The sequence below is a fragment of the Cavia porcellus genome, unplaced genomic scaffold, assembly GCF_034190915.1.
Source record: "Cavia porcellus strain 051 isolate PalLab524CR breed Dunkin Hartley unplaced genomic scaffold, mCavPor4.1 scaffold_12, whole genome shotgun sequence".
In the NCBI taxonomy this organism is placed as follows: Eukaryota; Metazoa; Chordata; class Mammalia; order Rodentia; family Caviidae; genus Cavia; species Cavia porcellus.
Window position 1 is genome coordinate 59,187,042 of NW_026947495.1, and position 25,017 is coordinate 59,212,058.

A 25,017-nucleotide genomic window follows, 5' to 3' on the forward strand; every position below is an offset into this window, starting at 1 on the left:
CTGCACTCTGGTATGTACTTGCAAGAGCAGGGAACAGAGACTTGAAGAGATATTTGACCACTAGAATTTAGCTCAGCTGTTGTCACAAAATACTACAGTTTGAGTGACTTAAACATCAGAAGTTTATTTGCTTAAAGTTCTGGAGGCTAGAAGTTCATAGTCAAAGTGAAGCTGGCATTCGTTTCTACTGAAGACTTTTTGCTGGAGTGTTGATGGCCACCTCCTCACCGATCCCACTTATCACTGGCTTTCCCTGGGTGTGGGAAGGAGACACGGTGGGCTCTGAGTCTGTTTCCCTTCTCACAAGGATGCAAGTGCTGTCTGATGAGCACCCCCCCGCCCAGTGACCTCCTGTAGACTTAGTCTCTTCCCTGAAGTCTCTGTCTCCAGATACAGCCCCTCTGGGTGCTAGCTCTTCTATGTTTGAATGTTGAGGAGACACAAATCCACCCATAAAATCTACTTTGTTGATTTTTCTGTAAATGTAATATTGTCCTCAAAAAAGAAAATATGGTAATAAAAAACCTTTTAGATGCCCAAATCAAACTTTCAGAAAAGAAAACACAATGTCTGAGATGAAAATATGCTGGGTGGGAAGAGTGACAAATTAAACAAGGCAGAGAAGATTAGTGGTTCTGAAGACACAGCAACAGAAAGTATCCAAACAGAGGGCAAATGGACTGGAAAAAAATGAACAGAGCTTCAGCAAGCAGTAGAATTACTGCAAGCCCCTAACTATGTACACCTGGAGTCCAAGAGTACTTTGATTTGCTAGAACTACCAAAAGAAAATACCATGAACTCAACAGCATAAACAGAAATGTATTTTCTCACAGCCCTGGAGGCTGGAAGTATAAAGTCAGAGTGCTGGCAGGTTTGTTCTCTGGAGGCTTCTCTCCTTGGCCTACAGACATCTACTTTCTTGCTGTGCATCTGCTGCCTAGTCTTCTCTTCTGTAGACTCTAGGCCTATTGGGTTAGGGCTTCACATTTTTGACTTCACTTAGCTTTAACTTTAATGGCAATTGTTGGGACAGTGTTTTGCAATTAGTTCATACTCGTCCCTAGACTCACTATGTTGTCTAGGCTGGCCTTGAACTTGTGGTGATCCCCCTTCCTTGGTCTTCTGAATGCTGGGATTTCAGGCATGCACCAGCAGGACCAGAAGGTTAACTTCAATCACCTCTTTAAAAGCCTTATCTTCAAATAGTCACACTGGGAGATTTGCTGCTACATATGCATTTTGGGGAGACACAATTCAGTCCAAATAGGGACAAAAGAGGAAAAGTAAATAAAATTAGTTTTGAAGAAATAACAGTTGAAAAGTATTCAAAATTGATGAACTTTCTAAACCCATAGATCTGACAAAACTCCACAAACTCAAACATAAGAAATAAGAAAACTAAATTGTGACACATCATAAATAGTTCAAAACTAGGGATAAAGAGAAAAAAAATCTTAAAAGCAGATGGGGGAAATATATTATGTATGGAATAAGCAAAGATGAGAGTGATAATGGATCAGTAGACTTTTGGTCAGAAACATGTGGACCAGAATCTGCAAAGCAATATTTTAAAGTACTGATAGGAAACAACAAAAACAAACACAAACAAAAAAAACCCACCCACAATCTAGGATTTTATACCCAGTGAAACTATCCTCAAAATGGCCATGGACTTCTACAAATTCTGAAAGAAATTCTCCAGCAGACATGACGTGCTCAAGGAGCCCTTCAGCAGAAGAAAACTTAAATTAGGTGAAAAACTAGAGTTACACAAAAAAGGGCACCAGAAGTGGTAGCTATGTGAGTAATAATAATAATGTAAAACAAAGCAATTTTTATTATTTTTTAAAAATTCCTGCAGGGCATGGCAGCACATGCCTGTAACCCCTTCATTTAGGAGGCTAAGGGAGGAGGATCACAGCAAGTTTGAGGGCAGGCTGGACTATGACACAGTGAGTTGAAGGCCAGCCTGGACTACATAGCAAGACCCTGTCTCAAAAACAACAACAACAAAAGAGAAATAGTTTGATTACAAAGCAATATATTTTTGTGTCTTTTTTGTTTGTTGTTTTTGAGGAAGGGTCTTACTATGTACTTCAGGCTGGTCTTCAAATCACTGTGTATCCTGGGCTGGGCTCAAACCTGCAGTGATCTTCCTGCCACAACCTCCCACCTGCTGGGACCACGTATGTATGCCACCATGCCTGACTTCAGCTCAGCTTGTCATCATTTGTGACTTTAGGATGGATTTACATTTCTTTGGTTATAAGACCTATTTTTTACCGTCTGAGAAGATGGGAGGCTCAAGGCTCTAGTTTTCCTGGGCTTCAGACATACAAATTTAAAATGAACTTAGCCTTAGTTTCTGGCTCTCCTTTTTTGGAAAAGTCAGGAAGAGTGTGAGGTAGAAACATCTCCTTCGAAGTCTTTTAATTGGAGGCATCACACATGGGCATACTTATCTCAGTTAGCACTTTCTTTTCCAACTCATGGTAAGAAGACATTAGAAGAAACTGGATTGATAGGCTGTGTTAAGAATAAGATACAGGTGAGATCACCCAGATAGTTCCTCATTCCCACTTATTGTAGAATCACATTAGGTCACTTTTTCACAGACTTTTTGTTTTGACAAGAACATGGCCCTTGCTCCCCAAATAGGAGGCAGATTACTTGGTGCCAAGAAGTCCACTCCTACCTGTCTGAAAGGACAGCAACTGTAGTGTGATAGGTGCACAAGATAAAAACGAAGAAAAAATGCTTTATATCCATGCAAATATAAATAAGTTAAAAGAGACTGTCAGGATTAGGCCCGAGGGCAGGAGAGGGGCTAAACAGAAATGAGTTACCATTTGGAATGTAACAGGAAAATGTACATAATATTTTGTGTTGTAAAGTAACAAGTAACAAGATAGTGTGGAATGTGGAAAGATAAAATACCACGCCGAGTGGTGGGATTTTGGGTTAATTTATTTATTTTCTCTTTTGTTCACTTTTATGCTATGTTTTCTTTATAAGATCCATGTTTTATTTATAAAACTCAGGGAAATATGCAAGTTATGGTTTAACTGAATGAGATTCTGGACTCTCCTTAGGAAAACAAACACTCAGATATTTCTCACAGTTGTCACCTTCCTTGGGGGACTCTGGGGTGTCCCTGAGTATGGTTTCTTTAGTACACCAGATGCTCTTCAGACAGCCCAGCCAGTTACTGAAAGTTCAGGCTAAAGAATCCTCAAGAAACCAACACAAAAGTTTCAGGAACACTGGAAATAATCTAATGGTACAACTTTATCTGTTTTTAAAGTAAGTTACGATACCTCCAGATAATTGGAATATTTGCACCCATTAAAATCTATGGCTTATACGACTATTTAATAACATGGGAAATGCTCAAATTGTAACATTAAATTTTAAAAGTCATATACAGTGTTAGGCTATTTGAAAAGAGAGTTATATGTGCAATTTAATTTCAAAAGGAAATAGACCTAATATTAATAAACATTATCACAGGGTGATAAAAATACAAATAATTTTGACTTCTTTACTCTTTTCCCTATTTTAAAAAATTCCTATATGACTTAGTTTTAAAATTAGAACACAAAAATGTTATTATAACTATTCTGGAAGAACTTGGTTTATGGAATTAGAGATTAGCTCATGGCACAGGCTCTGAGCTGGCACCCACTCTGGACAGGCTGGTCAGCAAGTCACTGTCCTGCTCTGTGCCTCAGTTTCCTTATCGTAAACTTGAGATAATGCAGTTCCTACCTCACAGGGCGGCAGCAAGATTAAATGAGTCATTTCATAATAAAGTGCTTGAAACAGAACCTTGTGTATAGTAAACACTCCCCAAATTAATAATGATTGTTATTATTGTGGGCTGAAAGCTTCAGCTTATTTATAAGTTAAGCTATTCTCTGACTATGCTTACAGACCTTCAAATGTAGAGGAGCCTGATAAAGTATTTCTTGCAGCCCCCCCCCCCAATAATTTCCCCAGGATCCGGTGCTCTGCTTGCTAAATTAGGCAGTGAAAAACATAGGAAAAAGCCAGCCTGGGGTGGCAGTTCTGTTTCTCCATGGCCCTAACGCTGTGGGTGTGATAACTGGGCTATCCCTGTTCATTCGAGTAACGAAAAACTAAAGATCCCTTTCTGAATGTTTCCTTAGTGGGCTCCCAACTTAAAGTCCTATCTCATCTCTCAGGGCTGGGTCCAATCCCATGATCTAAATTTGGGATTGTTCAGTGGAAAAGCTCACCCAGCCAGGGAAGGGGCAGGTGTGAAATTTGAATGTATGTCTGTCTGGCTTCACCAAATATAAGATAAGTTTGCATTCAAATTACACCTTATAACTCCTTCTAAATGAAAGAAGAGAGATTTAAGAAAGCCACTCTACCAATCAAAACCCAATAGAGGGATGCAGAACGGATCTGTTTGTTTCTCACTTCTTACTCCTAAATCTCATCAGTATAAAAACAAGTCAAGATCCAGTGTGGCTTCAGGGCAAAGACCAGCTGCTGCCCCAGACAGACCATAGAACAAAAAGAAAATGCTTCTTTTTTCCCTCCGTAAAATAGAGTGAACTATACATAAGACTCCTAGTGTATTATAAATTGGGCTGGAAATTTGAACGCTGGTGTCCTTCTTTTAGGGAAGAAAACTGTTCAGCAGAGGCAGCTGCCCTGGGTGCAGGGGTGGGAAAGCTGGTGCTCTGAGAGCCCTGGGGTGTCGCAGACTCCTGCAGCATTCCCCGGTCTCTGTCTTCAGTCACACCCTGTCTGCCTTGTCTGGCACGAATCTCTTTTACATGTGCTCCTCCTGCTTCACGACTAGAAAGCTACCCCATCTGTGATACCTGCCCCTGCTCGCAAGGCACAGTTAGCCATTCCCTCCTCTGTGGGACGTGCCAGCTCTGGGCTACTTCCTCTGCGACACTTTGCCTCTAACAATGTGTGTTGCTGTCCTCTGTCCTGCCACATTCTAAGCCCCTTGAGGTCAAACAGCACAGTTTTTATTTTGAAATTTATTGATTTATTTTCCTGAGGACTGAACTCAGAGCCTTCACCTTTCGCTATATCCCAAGCCCCCACCCTTTTTAATTTTGACACAGGGTCTTGCTAAGCCACTAAGTTGCCCAGGATAGGCTTGAACTAGTGATTTTCCTCCCTCAGCCTCCCAGGGTGCTGGGATTACAAGAGAGAACCACCATGCCTGGTTACCTTTTTAAGCTAATGGAAAAATAAATGTGAGATAAATAAAGTGGTAAACAGTGTCTGGTACATAATAGGTGCTAATAAATATTTCCTTACTCTCTTAGTTCTTTCATTCAGTAGACCCAGGACTCAGTATCATTCCTCAAAGCCAATGGTTATTACATAGATTTTCCTTGAATAAATAAATTAACACAGTTCACATCCTGCCTTGAAGGTAGGAATCATATCTCATATTGACTTATGTCTCCTAAAGTATCTTCTTAATTTATATCCTCTAAAATAGCTGTAACACTCTAGTCACATGGCTGGGTTCAGTAAATAACTGGATTGATTTTCTCTAGCTGGAAATGAGACTGATAGGTTAAAATTTTACCTCCGGGTCAGTTACAGGAAACATGTGTTCCACCATCTGTTTTGTCTTGAGAGAGTAAGGTTGCCAAGGGTCCTGGGGACAAAGCTATAGGTCTCTGGTAAAGCTTTAGCTTGGCCCACTTTCCGAGCAGAAAGCTATTTTCTTTTTTCCTTTCTCTCTCTTTCTCTCTCTCTCTCTGTTTTTCTCTCCTTCCCTCTCTCTTTCCCTCTCTTGCTCCTTCCTTCTCTCTCCTCCCATCCAATATTCAACTCTAGCTGGAATAAGCTCTGTAAAAGTGAGAACATTCATGAAATTCAAGCTTCTACTGTATGTTCCTAAGTAAAACCTAGAAAGTCTCATTTATTTCCATATGTCCAGATCTAGCCAAGGATATAGTCAATGTATGCATAGAAGAAATGCAGATTGTATTTCTTTGATAAGTGAAGTTGTTTTAAGAAGGTACAGAAAAAGAGATGTAGCCAGGTGTGGTGGCCCATACCCATGATTCCAGCCCTTGGGAGGCTGAGGCAGGAGAATCACTATGAGTTTGAGGTCAGCCTAGGCTACAAAGTGAGTTTAAGGCCAGCCTGAACTGCACTGTGAAACCTTGTTTAGAAAGAAAGAAAGAAAGAAAGAAAGAAAGAAAGAAAGAAAGAAAGAAAGAAATTAGTATAATTTTGTGATAGCCGTGGTGGAGAAGGGATGAAAGTATGGAGAAGGGATGAAAGAATTCTCTTATCTAGAGGCACACGATTGCAAAGGTGTCTTGTAACACGTTACATAGCAATAATTGAGCTCCTACCACATAATAGATGATTTAAATGCCATTTTGTGTAATCTTGCTAGCAAATCCTGAAACTCTGTTATAATGGCCGATGGGGGAAAAACAAACAAACAAGCTTAGAGAGTTAAATGATTTGCTCAAGTTCACAGACTAACTGCTCATTAAACCATGAGCAGCACAAGGAGAGTATTTCTGGCAGTAACAGCAATGTGTTGCGTTTGGCAGGTGCCAAATAAGTATTTATTAAGAACTAAGCAGAAGGACTGGGGATGAGTGGCAGAGTGCTTGCCTAGCATGCACAAAACCCTGAGTTCAATTCCCAGCACAACCAAAAAAACAAAAAACGAAACAAAACAAAATGAACCAGAACTGGCTGACTCCAAAGCCTTTGCTCTTTCCATGACACCGCCTGCTACTCTAAAAGTCTTTCATTGATTTATTGATGGTTTTTTTGAAACAGGGTCTTGCTGTGTACTCCAAGCTGGTCCTTAACTCACACTGTAATCCAGTCTGGCCTTGAATTTGCAGTGATCCTCTTGTCTCCACCTCCTAAGTGTGGGATAACAGGTATGTGCCACTGTGTCCAGTTTAAAACAGACTTTATAAGGATCAAAGAAAGTAGTATATGTTTCTGCTCCTATGAGGAACTGAAGTCAGTGGGATGTGGTTAATTTGTCTATAAGTAACAAGAGTGGCTGGGCCAACACTAGGACTCAAGATTCCAGAGATCTGAGAATATTTTCTTTTGACCATGAGGCACAGACAAACTGTGGCTTACCTCCTTTCCCCCAAGAAAACTGGGGACAGGAGAAAAACAATTAAGGAAAAATTCTGTCCAAGCCTTCCCACCCAGAAACCAGTAGCAGCCAACTTGATGCTGGAGGAAGTGATGACCCCCAGCACAGGGGTGGACACTTCAGGGTTACTTTCTTATTTACAACACAGGAATGTGATGTTGAGATTGGTCTAGTTCTGAGACTAGGTAGTTGCAAACTGACAAGAGCTAATTATCACACAAGTGTATTTTTTTTAGTAATATTACTTCAAACAGTCTCTAGTTGTTATGGCTCCTATCTAGATGTTCCCAGAAAGCTTCACGTGTTCATAGGTGGGATTTTTCAGAGGTGGCTGAGTCTAGGGTGTGTGATGCTGGGATCAAGGGTGTGTGATTACTAACCTAGTCCACTGATTGGTTTGGCATAGTTCTGGGTGTGGATAATGAGAAGACCCTCCCTGGATGTGGGTGCTACCTGCGCTAAGGGCGTGCAGCCTGGGCAAAATACAAGGGACAGAAAGAGAGATGCTGCATCTTTTGCTACTTTGCTGTTTGCTGCTCTGTTGCCTTTGCCTTCTGGCAGCCATGGACTGATTCCCCCAGTGATGCTCCTCTACCACGCCATCCTGCCTTGGAGTGAGACAACCATGAGCTGAAACCTCCACAAACTGTGAGCCAAAATAAACTTTTCCTCTTTTAGCTTTTGGTGTCAACTATTTTGTCTCATATGACAAGTAACTAAGACACCAGTGTTGAACTTTTTCTTTTGAGGAGGGGACTTATTATTTCCCAGGCCTGGCCGGAACTCACTATTCTCCTCTCTTGGCATTTTTTTGTATTGAGAAAAGAAGTTTGCATACCACATCTAGCCTGGATGCTTTGTAAGGAAGAAATGTGTGTTCTATTAAACATCTTAGGGCTACTCAGACATCTTATATATTTTTAGTCAAGTAGACCTTTTCCTTCCCTTTTTTCATTTTATTTCTAATATCAAAGAGAATGGTTCTTCCTAGCCCATTGTTACTATAAGCTAGTAGCTATGGTAACTCAGGTATCAATTTCTTAAGGTTTGAACTGGGTATGTGCCTATGCTTGGTATACTGTAAAACAAGCATATATATATATATATCCCAAGGCCACAAATATCCTTACTGTCTGAAATAATGCACAATTAAATTGGTATGCTACACAGGCCAAGATTCTAGACCATCTCGAATATTCTTTCATTGCTTTTGAGCTCTGTACGCTTCCTTTTTCTTTTCTCATTTTTTTTTCCAGTACTGGGAATTGAACACAGGGTGTTTGCACTGAGTTACATGCCTCTCCCAGTTTTAAATTTTGAGACAGGGTTTTGCTAAGTTACTAAGTTGTCCAGGGTTGGCTCAAATTTGAGAGCTCCCTGCCTCAACAGAGTCCCACATTATAGACCTGTGCTACCATGCCTGGGTCCCCTCATCCTTTTTTCTTTTATTATATCTGAGTATTTTGTGTATTAATCTTTTCAAAGTGTCAAGTTTGAGTGAAGATGAAGCAGAGCCAGTTCTAGTCACATCCACCTTGAGCTTCCCACTCACAAGTTTCTGGTAATGGCTTGCGGAAAAGCTATCAAAGCACTCCTGATCTGGAAAGAAGTCATGGACCTTATCTGCAGCTCACTGGCTGACAAAGCCACAACAAAAGAGGCTAAGAATGGCCTCAGTCTCTTAGTCACAGATACACCCTTTGCAGCCGAAACCTCTGTCTGTGCTCCTTGGAGTCTCTCCCTGTGCTTGGGGTGTGCCCTGGGAAAACTCTCCACGTCACCATGCACTGGAGCTGTTTTCCTTGACTGTTGTTCCTCTCATCTCCCCACTTAGTAACTCCACATTGCACAGTGGAACACTAGGCAAGGTTAGAAAGAAATCAAGCCTGAATACCAGGTGCGGCTCCTGTCCTTAAAAACAATCCATGGTAGTTTCTCGCCCTTCTCTCTCCTCCTTGGTGCACTTTTGCTTTCTCCTAATTTTTCCATCTTCTACATCCTGGATCGTTTTCTAAATATAGACATTCTCCAACCTTGGTGGAAAGACCATCTACTGAAAGCAGAGTGATAGCAAGTAATGTGCCCAGCAGGCAAATCATAAAACAAATAGAGGGTACACTCAGCACTTTCTCTTCTGCTGCACAAAAGAACCCAAATAAGGCTCCTGGAAACATGGATTGAGTAATCAAGTCCTTTTCCTGGATGTACAACAGCACAGCTTTGGGAGATAACTAATTCAGCTCATGTAATTGTACGCCCAACTAGACGAGGAAAAGGAAGCACAAAAAGAAAGAAAAAGAGAACAGGCCAAACTTGTAACCGCTTGCCCTCCTTCTGCACCTGCCATGACTTGCAAGCAGAATATTGTATCCCAGCTGGCCACTTGTCCTGAATTCTAAGACCCCAAGGCGGCCATTGCCCTTGGAATTAAAGAATTACAAATGGAATTTTTGCACCTGCAAATTAAAAAAAAAAAAAAAGATAGTGAGAAAACTTGGAAGAGATCCCTTGAAACATTTCTGTCACTCTTTGTCAGGCTGTGTTTACTGCCCCTGGTGAATGCTAACCAGACATATGAAGAAGGACTCTTGAGAACCATTTTGCTTTCTCATTGAAATTAATTTTGGTTCCTACAGATTATCATAGACATGTACTGGCTGCAGGTGTGCCAAAGCTAGCATTAGGAGGAAATCCAGCAAATTTCGCAGAGATGGTTAATGATTCCTGCAAAATTAATTTAAATTGAAATAGGATAAGAACATATGGAAAGAATCAATCATTCCTCATTTTGAGTGCATATTATTTTAGCATGCATAGATTTTTTTATATAATTTTCTTTCTTTCCCTTAAGGATTGGGATGTACTCACACACTAAGTCTTTGCAAAAAGAGAAGATTTTTTCCCCGGGAAAAAGGAGAAATGTGTCTCATAAATCTTTTTCCTTGTCTAATGTTGAAATGTACACCTGGGGCTCCACAGACACTGATAAAAGCCCTCCCAGAAAACAAAACTTTGCTCTTGGGATAATTATGCTTTCCCAGTGTCTGGACACTGGCTCTGGCTTCCATTTAGAATCAGATCTGGGTTCACTTATTATGCATGGCCACATTCACTGGACGGTTTATAGAATTTAAATGTGAAATGAGAAGAAAGCTCAGAAGCAATGGCAGTAGAATGGAAGTATAAAAGTAGTTTTCGTGTGTTTGGAAGGGAATGGCTACATCAACAAAAATCCCACAACACACGTTCACGCCACCGCACTACCATAGCTCGGCTCCATTTCTCTCCCGAGGAATAAAACAACACTCATTTAAGAGATGGATTCCCTGCACTTGAGGTAACTAATATGGTTTCAAAACTCTATAATATTTAGAGTTAATTTACCTAAGTTATTTATGTCTTGTTTTAGAAAATGTTTAAGGTAATATTAAATCTGTTTAGGGTAACATTATTAATATAAATCCTCTTCCACACCAACCAGAGGTTTACTGAGGCCCAGTAGTTATTCATTCTTTATTTGACAAATATGGATTAAGGTTTTGCTCTGCAGTAGGTGTTATTTTAGGCCAGGAGTAAAGCCATACAAAGAAGAACAAACATTACTCGCCTTATTTTTGAGGACCATATGATGCACGGATGAAACTGATACAAAAACCTCTAAATGTAAATATAACAAAATTGTTTGTGCAAGAATAATACACTGCTTTTTTCCACTTCTCTTTCCATTTTGTATTTTCACATGTAGTTTTTTGATATCTATTATATGCCAGGTCTTATACTAAGATTTGGGACATAAATTTGGATACAAAAATTCAAAGAATTTTTAAATAACATTCTATAACCCTAGCAGCAGCAGAAAACAAATCAGGAGATATCCATTTGTTGCATCTGTGCCAGTAGAGCAGAGACTTGAGGGAAAAAAACATTCCTATGTGGCTTGGGAAAAAATTTTAAATTCTGTGAAGAATACAGGCATAGGGAGTGGTGGGGAGCTAATGACCATCTATTTCAACTTTCCTTAGGCTAATGTTACAACCAATCCCTGTTCTCATGTTCTTCATCTGGGAAGCAGGGAGCTGATGGGAAAAATTAATTCCAGATTCCAGTAGTCAGGGTTCAAACATTAATTGTATAAAATCTACAAAAGGGATCATCTGGAATTGGCTGTATAAATTAATTTTTTTTTTTAAAAAGGGGCATAAGGTAACTAGAAAAGTACATCTTCCAGGGAAAAGAAAAGCTGAACGGGGGTAAGGTACAGACAAAATGAGATAGTAACAGGCCAAAAGGATAACATTCTTCTGGTTTTGTCCACTAGAATCCTGATCAAGTCCTCAGCCAGTTGGTATAATCATGACTTTACGTGCTCCAACTGCCTTGGTCATCAGTAGAGGGCTAGAGTTATCATCTAGATATCACTGTTTCTAAATCTCAGCATGCTGTCTGGCCCCGAGCTGGCCTTCAGTGTTGCCTGAATAGACTTTTTAAAAATTCAGTCAAGTGCAGGTGAGAATAGAAATAAGTTCAGTACATGTGTTCTGTACACTTGAGGCTTCAACTCCATTTCGTAAGTCTTGGAACATCATACTTCTATCATTTTCACTCATGTCAAAGCATTTTCTGGTTTCTCTGACTCCCTGGTTAGTTAGAAGTGTCATTTAACTTATTGTGTCTCCCAGATTTTCCATAGGAAAATGACAGCATTAAATGTCTCAATTTGAGAAGCCCGAGATAAACACTGATGGGAGAACATGAGAGGCACAGAGAAGGTAAGTAGAGGTTTCCTGGTGGCTCTGCCTATTCTTTCCACTATGAATGAAGAACATATGCCTGTCCACATGTGGTCTTCGAATTGGGAAGGTTTGACACATAGCACAAGCAGGATCCCAGACAGGTGATACAGCATCCTGGTTAGGTTAGGTTCAAATTACCATGTTGCCATTTTTTGGCTGGATGATCTTTGGAAAGATGTTTCATTTCTCTGGGTCCCAGTTTCCTCACTTGTAAAATGGAGCTAACAGGAGCATCTGTCTCATAAGGTCATCATAAGAGCAAAACTCACACAAAACAGCACCATGGCGTTTCTGATGAATATGCTGTTATACTCCCCTACCCATTCCTGGGTTTCAACCCTGGCTCTCCCCTGTAATAGCTATGTGTTGTGGGTCATGTCACTTAACCTCCCTACATCTCACTATCCACATCTCTCAAAGGGGGACCAGAGCCTCTCATGGGTTATGGTGAAGAGCTGAACTCATTAGATAAAGCTCTTAAAGTACTTCCCTGGCAGATGAAGTATGGATCCAGCTCCTATGCTGCTGAAATTCAAATTCATGTTTGCTTTGCAAAGAGATGAAAAATAATACACAAGCAAAAACTTGCAAACTGAGATGAACACTATGAAGGCAATAAAATTAAAAAAGGTTGCACAGTGAGAGAAAGCTTAATATATTAGCTGGTCAGGGAGCCATTCTCAAGGAGGAAACTCTAGAGCTGAGAGAAAAGGCCAGAATGAAAAGGACCAAAATGCTTTTTTCTTCAATACTAGGGATTGAACTCAGCACTTGGTGCCTTCTAGACAAGCACTCTATCACTGAGTTACACCCCCAGCCATATATTTTATTTAATTTTGAGAGAAGTCTTGCTAAATTGTTCGGGCTGGCCTCTAACTTGTGATTCTCCTGACTCAGCCTCCTGAGTAGCTTGGATTGCAAGCACGTACCACCATATCCTGAGCTGAGGAACAGTTTAATCTCAATTTGTCAAGAACTGAAGAAAAAAATCTTCATGGCCAGGAGTGCATTTCAAATCAAATTCCTAACAATACTGGCCATGGCAGAATTCTTAACATGAATACAACATCTTTATGCAGACATGCCATAAACTGATACAGCATGAGATAGGAGCACAGGGGCCGAACACAGATGCTTTAAACTTACTGGGCATCAAACTGAGCTGGCACACATGTCACAGTGGATACTAATATGCATGCATTTACTTATGTGGACCCTTGTGGATCTATTTTTTTTAAAAGATTAATCAGATCTAAATCTTAATTAATGACATATTTAAGATACTCAAAAATATAGAAGATCAGAAAAAACTATTTTTAGGCTTGCACTAAGACAAATTAATCTGGCAACACTAATTGATGTGTGATTTTTTTCAAATATCTTGCTACATAACACATGTGGTTGCCCATGTTGTGTTGTTTAATAGTGTTTTATTTATTCATTTTTTTTAGTAGAGTCTTACTATTCAGTCTAGATTGACCTTGAACTCACTTTGTAGCCCAGGATGGCGTATGGCAATCCTCCTGCCTCAGCCTCCCAAGTGCTGGTATTAGAGAAATGTCCCACTATGGCCATTGGTAGTGGTGTTTTAAATAGTTAGAAATATAGACATTAAAAACTGGGAAGGAATGTCTGTTAAACTGCTAACATAATGTCACTAAACACTGGTGTCACAGAAGTTTGAAAAGCAGTGCTGTAGAAAGATGCCAGGTGAGAAAAAAAAATGAACTTACCACTGTTCTTCATTCTCTTCCAATTGGCCGGTTTCATTTCACTCATTCAATTAATAAATGTTCCCTTACTCTTCACTATCTGTCCTTTGGTCATCTACTCTGTGCCCTTTCTGGTTAATGCTGTGGAAGGTAGGAGGTGACCCCCAAGGACTACATCAATCAAGATCAATTTTCCCTCTGCCATTCAGTCCTCTACAGCCAGCAGGAGCAAGGCAGGAGATCAAGGGCAGATTCTCTTGATGCTCGGGATCCAAGGTTTGGCACTGCCTGGAGCAGCAGACCGAGGGCCCTGTGGGTGACACTAATGCACACTCCATGCTCACTAGCACTCATAACATCTCTTCCTTCCCTCGCTTCTAAGTTTGAGTGGGAACGGCGCCCCTCTTCTGCAAGTCTTGGTGCTTCTGCCACCTTTGTGGATTCCCTCAAGCTTGCCTACATCTGTGTAACCGATCCCTTCATTCACACCTCTTCATAATCCAAACTGGGTGTGCTTTCTCTTCCCTGCTAAGACACTGGCCTGAACAAGTTTCTTTCTTTCTTTTTTTTTTTCAAATCTATTTTATTCATAGATAAAAGAAAGACAAAGAATAAAACGAAGAAAAAACTAAAACAAAATTTTAAAGCATGTTAATCAGGGGGTAACAATGGTACATACTTTGCACATTGTCATCTCCAAATCATTCAGCCAGAGCACAATCGTCCAAACAATACCAGTACAAATCTTTCTCTTTAGCAAACTCAGAGAAATCAGTAGTATAATTATTGTAACTATTTTTAGATACATATACATACACATTGCATGTTGTTTCAGCTGGGCATACTAATGAAACTAATGAAATATGTTTACACATGTGTATCTTATTTCACTGAGTATGTTCTCAAGGTGCATCCATTTACCTATAAAAGTCTTCAGTTTATCATTCTTTATGGGTGTATAAAGATGCCACGGTTGTATAAAAATACCACATCTCTTTTATCCAGCCCTCAGTTGATGGGCATTTAGGGTGTTTCCAAGATCTGGCTATTACAAATTGTGCTGCTATAAACACAGGTGCACAAATATCACTGAGGTATGATGTTTTTAATTCTTTTGGGAAGATACCTAGCAGGGTAACAGATGGGTTGAATGGGACCTCCAATTCTAGTTTTTTGGAGGAACGTCCACACTGATTTCCTCAGTGGTTGCAGCAGTCTGCACTCCCACCAACAGTGGAGAAGGTTCCTTTTCACCTATAGCCCCTCCAGCATTTGTTGTTGGTTGATTTCTCAATGACAGCCATCCTTTCTCCAGTGAGGTGGGATCTCAGTGTTTTAATTGAATGGCCAGTCATGTTGAACATTTTTTTTTCACATATTTATTTGCTGTTTGTATTTCCTCATCTGAGAAGTGTATATTCATATCAGATGCCCATTTTTGGATTGGGTCTTTAAATCTGGGAGGGCTGATTTTGTTTTTCTTCATATGTTCTCTATAGTAAACTTTTGTCTGAGCAACAGCTGGAAAACGTTTTTTCCCACATTGTAGGCTGTTGCTTCACTCTGTTGGTGGTTTCTCTTGCTGTGCAAAAGCTTTTCGGTACGGTGAGATCCTATTTGTTGATTCTTTATAAGTTTCTACTATGTTCTAGACTCCAGTATCCAACAAAGAACAACAGGAGTCACATATACATTATACATTATAAATATTCTTGTAGTCATGCAAAAAAGAGGAAACAGACACAATTAAGTTTAATAATAAATTTTATTTAACTCTACATCTAAAATACTTTTAAGATGTGTAATCATTATAAAATGTATTAATACTGTACATTTGTTTATTCATGTGAGATTGTCAAAATCTAATATGTATCTTACTCTTGCAACACATCCAATTTAATGAATCACATTTAAGTGCTTAGAAGCTACATGTAGCTGGTGGCTACATCCTGGACAGAGCAATTTTAGATACTGTTAGGGCAGGAGATATAGACAGTACTTGGAGCCTAAGACTACTTTTGTCATCAAGGTGCATAAGTGTAGATTTGCCAGACCCACGTTTATTTTTTACAATAAGCTATTGATGAATTATTAATTTTAATTTTATGAGTTTTATTATATTAAATGAGTACTCAACAGGGAAAAAAATCACAAAAATAAACATTGAGTTTTTAATATTTAACAATTGTTTATAAAATATCTTTGCATGCCTGTAACCCAAACACTTGGGAGGCTGAGGCAAGAGGATTGATGCAAGTTTGAGGCCAGTCTGAACAGCATAGTGAAACCTTGTCTCAAAAAGACCACAAAAAAAGAAGAAGAAAAAAAAAAGAATCACAATTTTAACATTGACTGGTTTTTGGTGTACAAAGTCTAAAAAAGAACATCATAAATGAATTCTTATATGAGCTACAATGAAAATGCCAGTATCACTCTACCAAAAAAACAATCTTTACTGCAATTATCACACTAAGGCAGTCTGCACATATGACAACAGCACATTCCATACACACACATCACTTACGCTGACATCTTTCGGGTTTTTTTGGACTTTTTGTGGACATATTTAACATCTCAGTGGTTCTGCTGTTTTGTCAGGAGGTTCTTATTATATTATACAGTGTGTAGTTAACAGTACCATAAAATATAAATTATTAAATTCCTAATATGTATTGTGTGTTTAGAATAGATGTTGACATTTTCACATCAACTGTGTACTTGTTTACAAAACCTAAAAGGTAACATCAGAAATAAATTCCTGTGTGAACTACAATGAAAATACCAATAAAACTCCACCACAGAAATAAGCTTTGCTTCAACTGTCACACCCAAGGAAGTCTTCATGCTTGACAAGCGCATTTTCCTTGCATATGTCTCTCTCACACTGACAGCACTGTGTGGCAGTCTTGTCACCTCCCTTCTCTTCCTGTTTTGCCAGGAGCTTCCTACTATATTGTACAACAAGTACTTTGTAGGGAAATAAGATGTCAAAAAAATACAATATCAAATATGTAATAAGTGCTTAGAATAGACATCAACATTTTCATACCAGCTGTTTACTTGCTTACAAAATCTAAAAGATAACATCAAAAATAAAAACCTATGTGAACCATGGTATAAACACAAACAAAAGTCTACCACAGAAATGAACTTTGCTTCAACTGTCACATCCAAAGTAGTCTTCACGCATGTTCTATACACACACAACTGCATGTTCTATACCCAAGTATCGCTTACACTGATAGTACACAGGTTTTGTGTTCCTGTACTTTCTTGTGGGGGCACAGATGACACCTTTGTTGTTGTTGTTGTTGTTGTAATATTAGGTCTTTGTGATGCTCTACCTGTCTGTTCACCTGTCAGCTCACCAGTGTGCTCCACAATTTTTCTGCACAGTACCCTGGGCATAAACATTTTGTTTTTCCTCTGCTGTAAATGATCTCTTATGAATTCCAGTTCCAGTCCTCTAAGAAAATTTCTCTGTGATATTTTGCGGTTGCTATTTTCTTTGTAAATTATCAAACTATTTACTTCATACAAATTTAGGATAGAGTAAAACACAACTATTGGCCAATGTTTTGTGTTTCAAGGGACATTATAGTCACTGCGTAACTCTCCAACAACATCTTCTCCATGTTCAGGTTTGTTGTTGAAAGTGTGCATTTCAGGTTTCCATTTTGTCAAGGTTTCCCTATCAATATTTCCATCATGGTGAAATATTGACAGCAGCAGTGCCAGTTTGCTTTTCTTTGCCATATATGAGACTAATGTTATATCTTTCTGGAATTCAAAGATTGTACTCTGTACAATTTTCTGTTTTGAAACTGCAACACTTCATTTGTGATTTCTTCTTTGTTCCTGTGTACAATTCCTGCACTGATCAATTGGCTCTGTTAGCAAATGTTACATCACCTGGAAATGGTAAACTCATTGCTGATGTCATGATTAGGTTGGGAGATGGGAGATATCATTTGGTTTATTACTACACAAATAAGGACCTGATGGCTGAGTTCCAGGATAAATGCCTAAACTGAAAAGATATAAGCTGTTGCATCTACAAGGGCATATTTTTTTGTACCAGGGATCAAACTCATGGCCTTGCCCTTGCCAGGCAGGTGCTTATGCCACTGAGCTAAATCCCCACTTCTTTCTTTCTTTCTTTTTTAAAGGCATAAATTTTTATGCCATATTTTGATCCACTGTTTTCCCATAAGTCTTTTTTTAAAAATTTTATTTAAAGAAAGACTAAACAAAACAGAAAATGGGTAGAAATAATACATACGTTCAGAGAAAAAGTAAACAGTAAGAAATCACTAGTTGATGATTACAGATTGTCCTCTTATGAATACTTATTCAAGATACTAAAGTGGAGCATATAAAGTGGGGATTTAAACAGAGATACTGCAACCAGTTCTGTTCAACTATCCAACAAAAACTTAGAAATATGGTTATCAATCCTATACACTTAAACATACATGCAGTTATCCATATCTTCAATTATGTTGAGATTGAACAAACCCAAGCAGGCTAATATCACTCTGAACAAAGAATAATACTATTGCTGGGTTTCACTTTATGACCCTCCAGGATCAGCACTGAGTACTTTAGTGTCTCTTTTTCTTCAAAGTATCTGTTCATTTTATTATGTGTCATAAAATCAGTTCTCATAACCTGTTTAGAGATTCTACACATGCATGAGTCTTAACATGTATTTCTATCCTTTCTATATTAGAGGGAGAAACAAAATCAAGCAAGACAAAACAAAACATATTCCTATAAACACATGAAATGAAAAAGACATATAAGATTGTTGCACAAGGAGTTTTACCATAGTTCCTGTGTTGTCTCTTGTTATCTTCAATAGAATTGGCTATATCATCAGACAGTATAATTGAATATATCAGTATATAATAGTTAATAAAAACATAACTTTGTATATAGTATAAAATTTCAAAAGCAGGCAGTTATCAAGCCAGAATGTGTATCATAGAGTCTTGTCACCCTCAGTGTAGTTGCCTAGACTCTCAGACTTGATACTATCAATCATACCAGTTTTGAATAAAATCTGTTGATACCAAACAGCAATGAAACAAACCAGATTTAACTAAGATCAGTCATGATAAAACAGTATAAGTCATACAGGGCTCCATATTAAGATAATAGGAAATTAAAGATGATTACTGTGCTATATCCTGATGTTTTTGGGATAGCTGTCTGTGCCCTCAAATCTAATGCAAGTAGACAAACTGGGACAGAATAAAATCTATCAAAAAAAAAAAAGAATAAAATCTATCTAAGCAGAGTGGTGCAAGTAATGTGGGTTTTAAATCCTGATACACTATTAACAATATTGTGCCATCTTTTTTAAGACTCTCCCTCCCCTTTTACTTCCCCAGGGTACACTGTGCATTTTTGAGTCTGAGCAAGACCCTTGGTTTTAAATTGGTGGGGGGAGAGGGACAACCTGCTATTTACCTAAGTGGTTCTGAACCTTTGCTCTCCTGGACTTGATCTCTAATTGTATTCCTTTAACTATTAGAGCCTGTCTTTCCAACCTATCCACAAATACTGGTCTAGTTGCCCCTATTACTCTCTGGTTCTCTGTCACAAAGAGCATTATTTTCTCATATTTTATTTTCAGCCCATGTACTCTTTTTCATGTTAATTATATTTCCTAAAAATAGCATCTTGATGGACCCTGCCTCTTGATCTACTCCACGTGTTTTTTTTTAATTTAGTGTATCAAGGCCATCTATATTAGAGATTATAACCAACTTTCTCTGCCTCATTTCTGTTATGCTCTTTTTTTGCCATCATTTATCTGCTTATCTTCTTCATTCTGTTTTCTGCTCCATTCATTGAGGCCTCTCTGACACTGTTCCTGGAATCCTAGTACTTTTCTGTCTTCTAGAATGCCTTGCAGTATTCTCTGTAGACTTGGATTGGTGGTTGCGAATTTCCCAAGTTCCTCTTTGTCTTGGAAGCAGCTTGTTTCTCCATTAATTTCTAGAGACAGTTTAGCAGGGTGTATCAATGTGGGATGGAGGTTATTTTCTTTTAGGGCTTGGAATAGTTCGCGCCAGCTCTTCTTGACTTGATGGTTTGTGTCAAGAAGTCTGCCATTATTCTAATGGGCCTTCCTTTACAGGTTATCTGTTTTTTGTCTCTAACAGCTTTTAATATTCTGTTCTTAAATTGTACTTCTGGGACCTTGATTATGTCTGGGTATAACTCTGTTTTGGTTGCAGGTGGCTGTAGTTCTGTATGCCTCATATATATCTGAATATCATTTCCTTTTCCTATGTTTGGGAAGTTTTACTTAATTATTTCTGTGAGTAGCCTTTGTAGTTCCTTTGTTTGTACCCCTGCTTCTTCATTCACATTCTTTTTCTCAAGTTGTAGATCCTCCTGTCGTCTTCTAGCCTTTGTATTGTTACTGCTTGTTTCCTTGTTATTTTTTAAAAGTTTTCCCTTTCATAATCTTACATTGCAAAACTGTCCTCCAGTTTGGATAATCTATCCTTAGTTTCTTTCAAGCAGATCTGCCATCTTTCCATAGAGTTTTTAATTTCCTGGTAATCTCTTTGAATCTGCTTCATGTATTCCATATTTTATTTATATTCTTCATCAAATGGTTCTCTCCTTTGTTTGAGTTCCTCCCTTCTTCTGTCTGTGTCTGCTTGAGGGGTACTTAGCATCTCTTATATTACTCTTCTTATATCTTGCTTTACTTGGCTAAATATTTCACTTTTGAACTCATCTATGAGGTTCTGAAGATATCTCTTTATGTCCATTGGTGCTGTGTGTGATACTGCATGTTTGCTGTTCTCATTCTCCTTTGTATTTACCTGTCCTGGGTCAATGTTCTCAGGGTTGGGACCTGGGGACTTTTTGTTGTTGCTTCCTCTTCCCATCTTTTTTGTTTCTTCCAGGAGGCCTCAGTTTCTTTCTTTGTTGGTTACAATTCTTCTGAAGCACGCTGGCTAGGTGACCCTTCCCACTGCAGTGTGCTAGTGAGTTATAGACAAGGGTAGAATATGCTGGGCCCTCCCCTCCAGATCAGTCAAGCTGCTGAGGCCTGCACAGTATCACTATGTGCTGCCTCCCCTTCAGGTCAGTCAAACTTCTGAGGTTTCACTACGTTAGTGTGCACTGCCACCATAGGGAATTGATTTCAGATAACCTATTGGGTCTCAGCCAGGTCACATGACCCAGGCCTAGTTCACTCCACCAATCCCATTCAGGAAGGGAACAACTGACTGAAGTCACTGCTGCCTTTTGTACTTGCCAGTCCTGCCCAGTCCCAGAATGTCATCCACCAGAGCCCCCTTTTCTGTGGAAAGGCTCCACTCCTGTCACTCACACAGGTCAATGCAGGCTCCCTGCCAGCTCAGCTCTCCATTTGGCTCACTGACCCTCGACCTCAATGAGATTGTGCCTCCAGTGAGTCAAAGCAGCAGGACCTCGACAGCTCAGCAAGTCACTCCTTACAGTGGGAGCACCTATCCTTTAGCTGTTCCAATAATAGCACCGGGACTGTATGTTTGATTGGTTCTTCTCACCTTAGTTTCTTCTTGGGATGAGAGAATTCATCTCCCTCTGTTCAGGGCTCCCCGTGCTCTATTATGCTGTATTCTAAGTTGACTATCCCAGGGAGCCTCTGTAGCCAGCTATTATCTATCCACCATCTTTGCTCCCCCCCATAAGTCTTTTATATTCCTGTGATCACCGAGAGAAATTGTGCTAAATACAGCAGACCTATGAATGCTTTCAGTTTAGCTTGTGAGGTGTCACAATAAGTCATTTTTCAATATGGCTGCTGGCACATATAGAACATCTTACTTGCATATGAGCTTTGAGTATTTCACAGTATCTTACAGTATTTCATCTGTTAGTATTTCCAACATGGAGTAACAGTGCTGGTGTTTTGTCCATTAAGTTTCATCTCTGCCAAGACCTTCCAACACTGCATTGTTCCATTTGGCTGTGTGGCCATTTCACAACATTTCAACTAGTCAAACATGTACTTACATTGTTGTTTTCTTTATCACCTGAATCAAGGAGGTCTGCATTCCCTGTATTTGTATCAGTCAATTCTTGCTCCATTTCACTGTCACAAGAACTTTAGCTCATATGGCCAACATCAAAGTCATCACCATCATCATCATCGTCATTGTCATAGCCATTGTCAGCATCACACACACACACACACCACTCTTTTGCTATGAAAGCAGGTATTTTAGTCACTTTTTTTTTTTGGTACCGGGGATCAAACTCACGACCTTGCACTTGCCAGGCCAAGCACTTATGCTGCTGAGCTAAATCCCCAGCCCTGAAGGCAGGTGTTTTACTAACAGGGATCACCTTCTTCATCCATGCATGAATAATTTGATGGTTCACCTTTGACCTCTTCCAAAATTGCAAATCTGGTTTTTCATGTGCCATTGAGCTGAAATAGGCTACTTCTACCAGAAAAATAAAAAAAAAAGCATTTTTAAAAACAAATTCTAGAGTGGATCAATTGGGTCTATTGGACCCTCTGTGATGCTTGGTAAACATATGAAAAACCAGTTGAAACATAAGCATGGGTCCAAATCCCATTTTGACACTTTTGCATATATGCACACTCCTTACCACCCATCATATCAAGTGGGTAAACATATAAATTGCTTCCTGTATTCCTTAGGGAAAGGTACTAAGATGCACAATCAGCTACTATTATACTAAATAGAAAAGTAAGGAATGGGCCTAATGAACTCAATCTGATGCTGTAAAGCAAAGACCTTGTCCATACTATCATGGAGTTATGGTCCATTAGGGAAGGTGAACAAGCAAAGCATTACAAAATAGTACAGCAAATACAAAATTAGTGCTGTACACAAGATACTATGGGAATGGAGCTCTTTTCACCAGTGGGTTAGAGAGAGGAAATAATGGGTAACATCTGAGTGGATCCTAACTGCCAAAGGACTCTACCAAGAAACCAAGAACACCGAGAGGGCAATGCATGCCGATGGAACCCTCAGCTTTCCATCTCTCTAGCTGTGTAAGCAGCTGTCTCAGCTCTTTTTTGAGTACAGACTGGTACCTACCCGCCAAGGGAATATTTGGCTCTGCCTGTTATTCTGGCCTAGGTTTAGATTGAATCTCTGTAATCTTAGCACAGCCTCTGTGACGAAAATTCTTTGAAGGAAACTTAACTAGGAAACAGGAGGAAGATGATGGTGAGATACATTTTATTGAGACAATGCCTATATACAGACACATTGAAAAAGCCCGGGTATGTTTTCCTGAGGTAACATAATTCTCGTCACTGATTGGTTTAGTTGGCTCAAATTTCTGGGCACAACACCCAGCATTATTTTTCTCATCTTGTCTCTTTTCTGTGTTATTCATAAGTACTGTCACTGATCAGGCATTAAAACCTATTGTTCCTATATTTGCCAACACTATGTGGTTCATCTTTTTCCACTGTATATGATTTTCATTTTTCTAGTGGTCCTGAGAACTTGAGGACTATCAACATCCCTGTAGCCTGTGTCTTTCATTTGAAAATATTACTGCTGATCATCTCTGCTTTAAAGGGAAGATATACTCACATGACCTCCCAAAAAGGAGACGTCATCTTTTCTGTTTCAACTTACCTTCTCAGCTTACTTTATTAAATATTTTTGGAAGATACACCTGATTATTTTGAAAGCTCCAAATTTCAGTTTTCTAACATGAAAGTATTGCACACATAAAATAATAACAAAATAGTGTTGACCACATTCTGAGCCTAGAGCTGCATGTAAGGAAGTAATCGAGTACCCTGCAAATCTTTTTGGATGACTCCATCGTACTTAATAGCTGGTGAGGACTTTTAAGGATATATAAGCAGCAATGGAAGAGGAAAGGAAGATAACTATTCTTAGATGCTAGAAAAGAAGTATGCACTTAATTCAGACAACATTCTGGCGCCTTTCTGTATGAGCAGAATTCTGATTTCCAGAAGGTTGGAGAGCTGTGGCTAACTGTTTATATCCTTTGTCTGCAGCAGTCAGATGGTATACACCATAGCCTTATTTTCCTGTCTCTTTCTTAAATCAACCATAAATCATTTTCAATGCTGAGCTTTCCACAAAAATTCCCTGTGGTTTCTTTTAGTCTCTCACTCAAACTATCACACTGCGATTCCCATTGGCAATAATGTCAGCATCTGTTCTCCATACCAGCACTGTTTGCAAATACTTCAAGACCAAGTCCTTGATTACCACTCAAAAGTTCAACTTCTGTTTTCTCTGAGCCAAAACACATACTGTATTATCCAGTTTAAATAGTTTCCAATCCTCATCTGGGCTGTGGGCTCCATCAGTTCTTCCCATTACTCATGTTATTATTTTTTATTGCTTTTAATCCTCTTCTTTCAATTTATTCACTGTATAAATGATTAACTTTGGTCTTGAACATTTCTAGCTTCGCCATTTGGAGCTGTGCTTCATTCCCTCCCTAAAGGCCCTCCCAATCCATGATACTGTGGACTCTAAGGGGTTTTTATCTTAAAGGTAATTTATTGCTGCTACCTTTTTGTTTCTTTTCATTTGGTCTAAGTTAGATTTGTCTAAAAAGAATCAGCTACTCTTGAAGAGAAATTCCTATGGTTTACAATTTATTTCATCTCTCTGACTTGAAACATCCATGGTTTTATTTGTTTGGGGTGTGTGTGTGTGTGTGTGTGTGTGTGTGTGTGGTTTAATTTTACCTTGTTTTCTTTATTTTTTTCTAAATGCCTTGGTCGAACAGTTCCTGGGTCAAACAGAATTGGGCCTGTATCATTGGGCCTGAGTACTGTCAGGCAGTAACATTTTTATAAGCTGCTCTTTTTGTATTTGTGACATTTGTGAGAAAAATATATACTCATATACTTGCATGTGCATGACTGTATACACAGACAAAACTAACACAGAAATTAAAACAACACACTGAAAAAGATATTTTTCCAAACCCAGTAGACTAAAGAAGCCACATTGTCATTGCATGAAGAACTCTCTTAAAAGTTCATCAAAGATATTTATGGACTTATATAAACTGTAATAAAAAGCATTAATATAAAAATGTTATTCCTATGAATTTTTAAGATTCTGTAAATATTATGCAATAGTCTACATACTTTACATCAAGAAATCCATTCAATCCTTTTGAAAACCTACAAGTTAGGAATTATTTTTATCTTGTTTACAGATGAGCACACTGAACCACAGAGGGGTTAAATGACTCACCCAAGGTTTCACAGCCAAAATAATGGAAAAAGTATAACTAGACAATTCACATAAGATAAAATACAATCTCAAATGGAAAAACGTTCAAGACTGCCAGTAATCAAA

General features: G+C 38.9%; 1 protein-coding gene and 1 long non-coding RNA gene across 2 annotated transcripts in view; one reads left to right on the plus strand and one right to left on the minus strand.

The window, feature by feature from the left end:
* Mettl8 (methyltransferase 8, tRNA N3-cytidine) overlaps positions 1–25,017 on the minus strand; it is a 142,561-nt gene that overhangs the window by 17,372 nt on the left and 100,172 nt on the right. The window lies entirely within an intron of this gene.
* The window catches only part of LOC134478304 (uncharacterized), a 62,882-nt gene continuing 48,192 nt past the window's right edge, over positions 10,328–25,017 (plus strand). The window contains exons 1-2 of the long non-coding RNA XR_010050858.1: positions 10,328–10,486; positions 11,829–11,918. This is a non-coding gene — a long non-coding RNA (uncharacterized LOC134478304). The remainder of the gene's footprint in view (positions 10,487–11,828; positions 11,919–25,017) is intronic.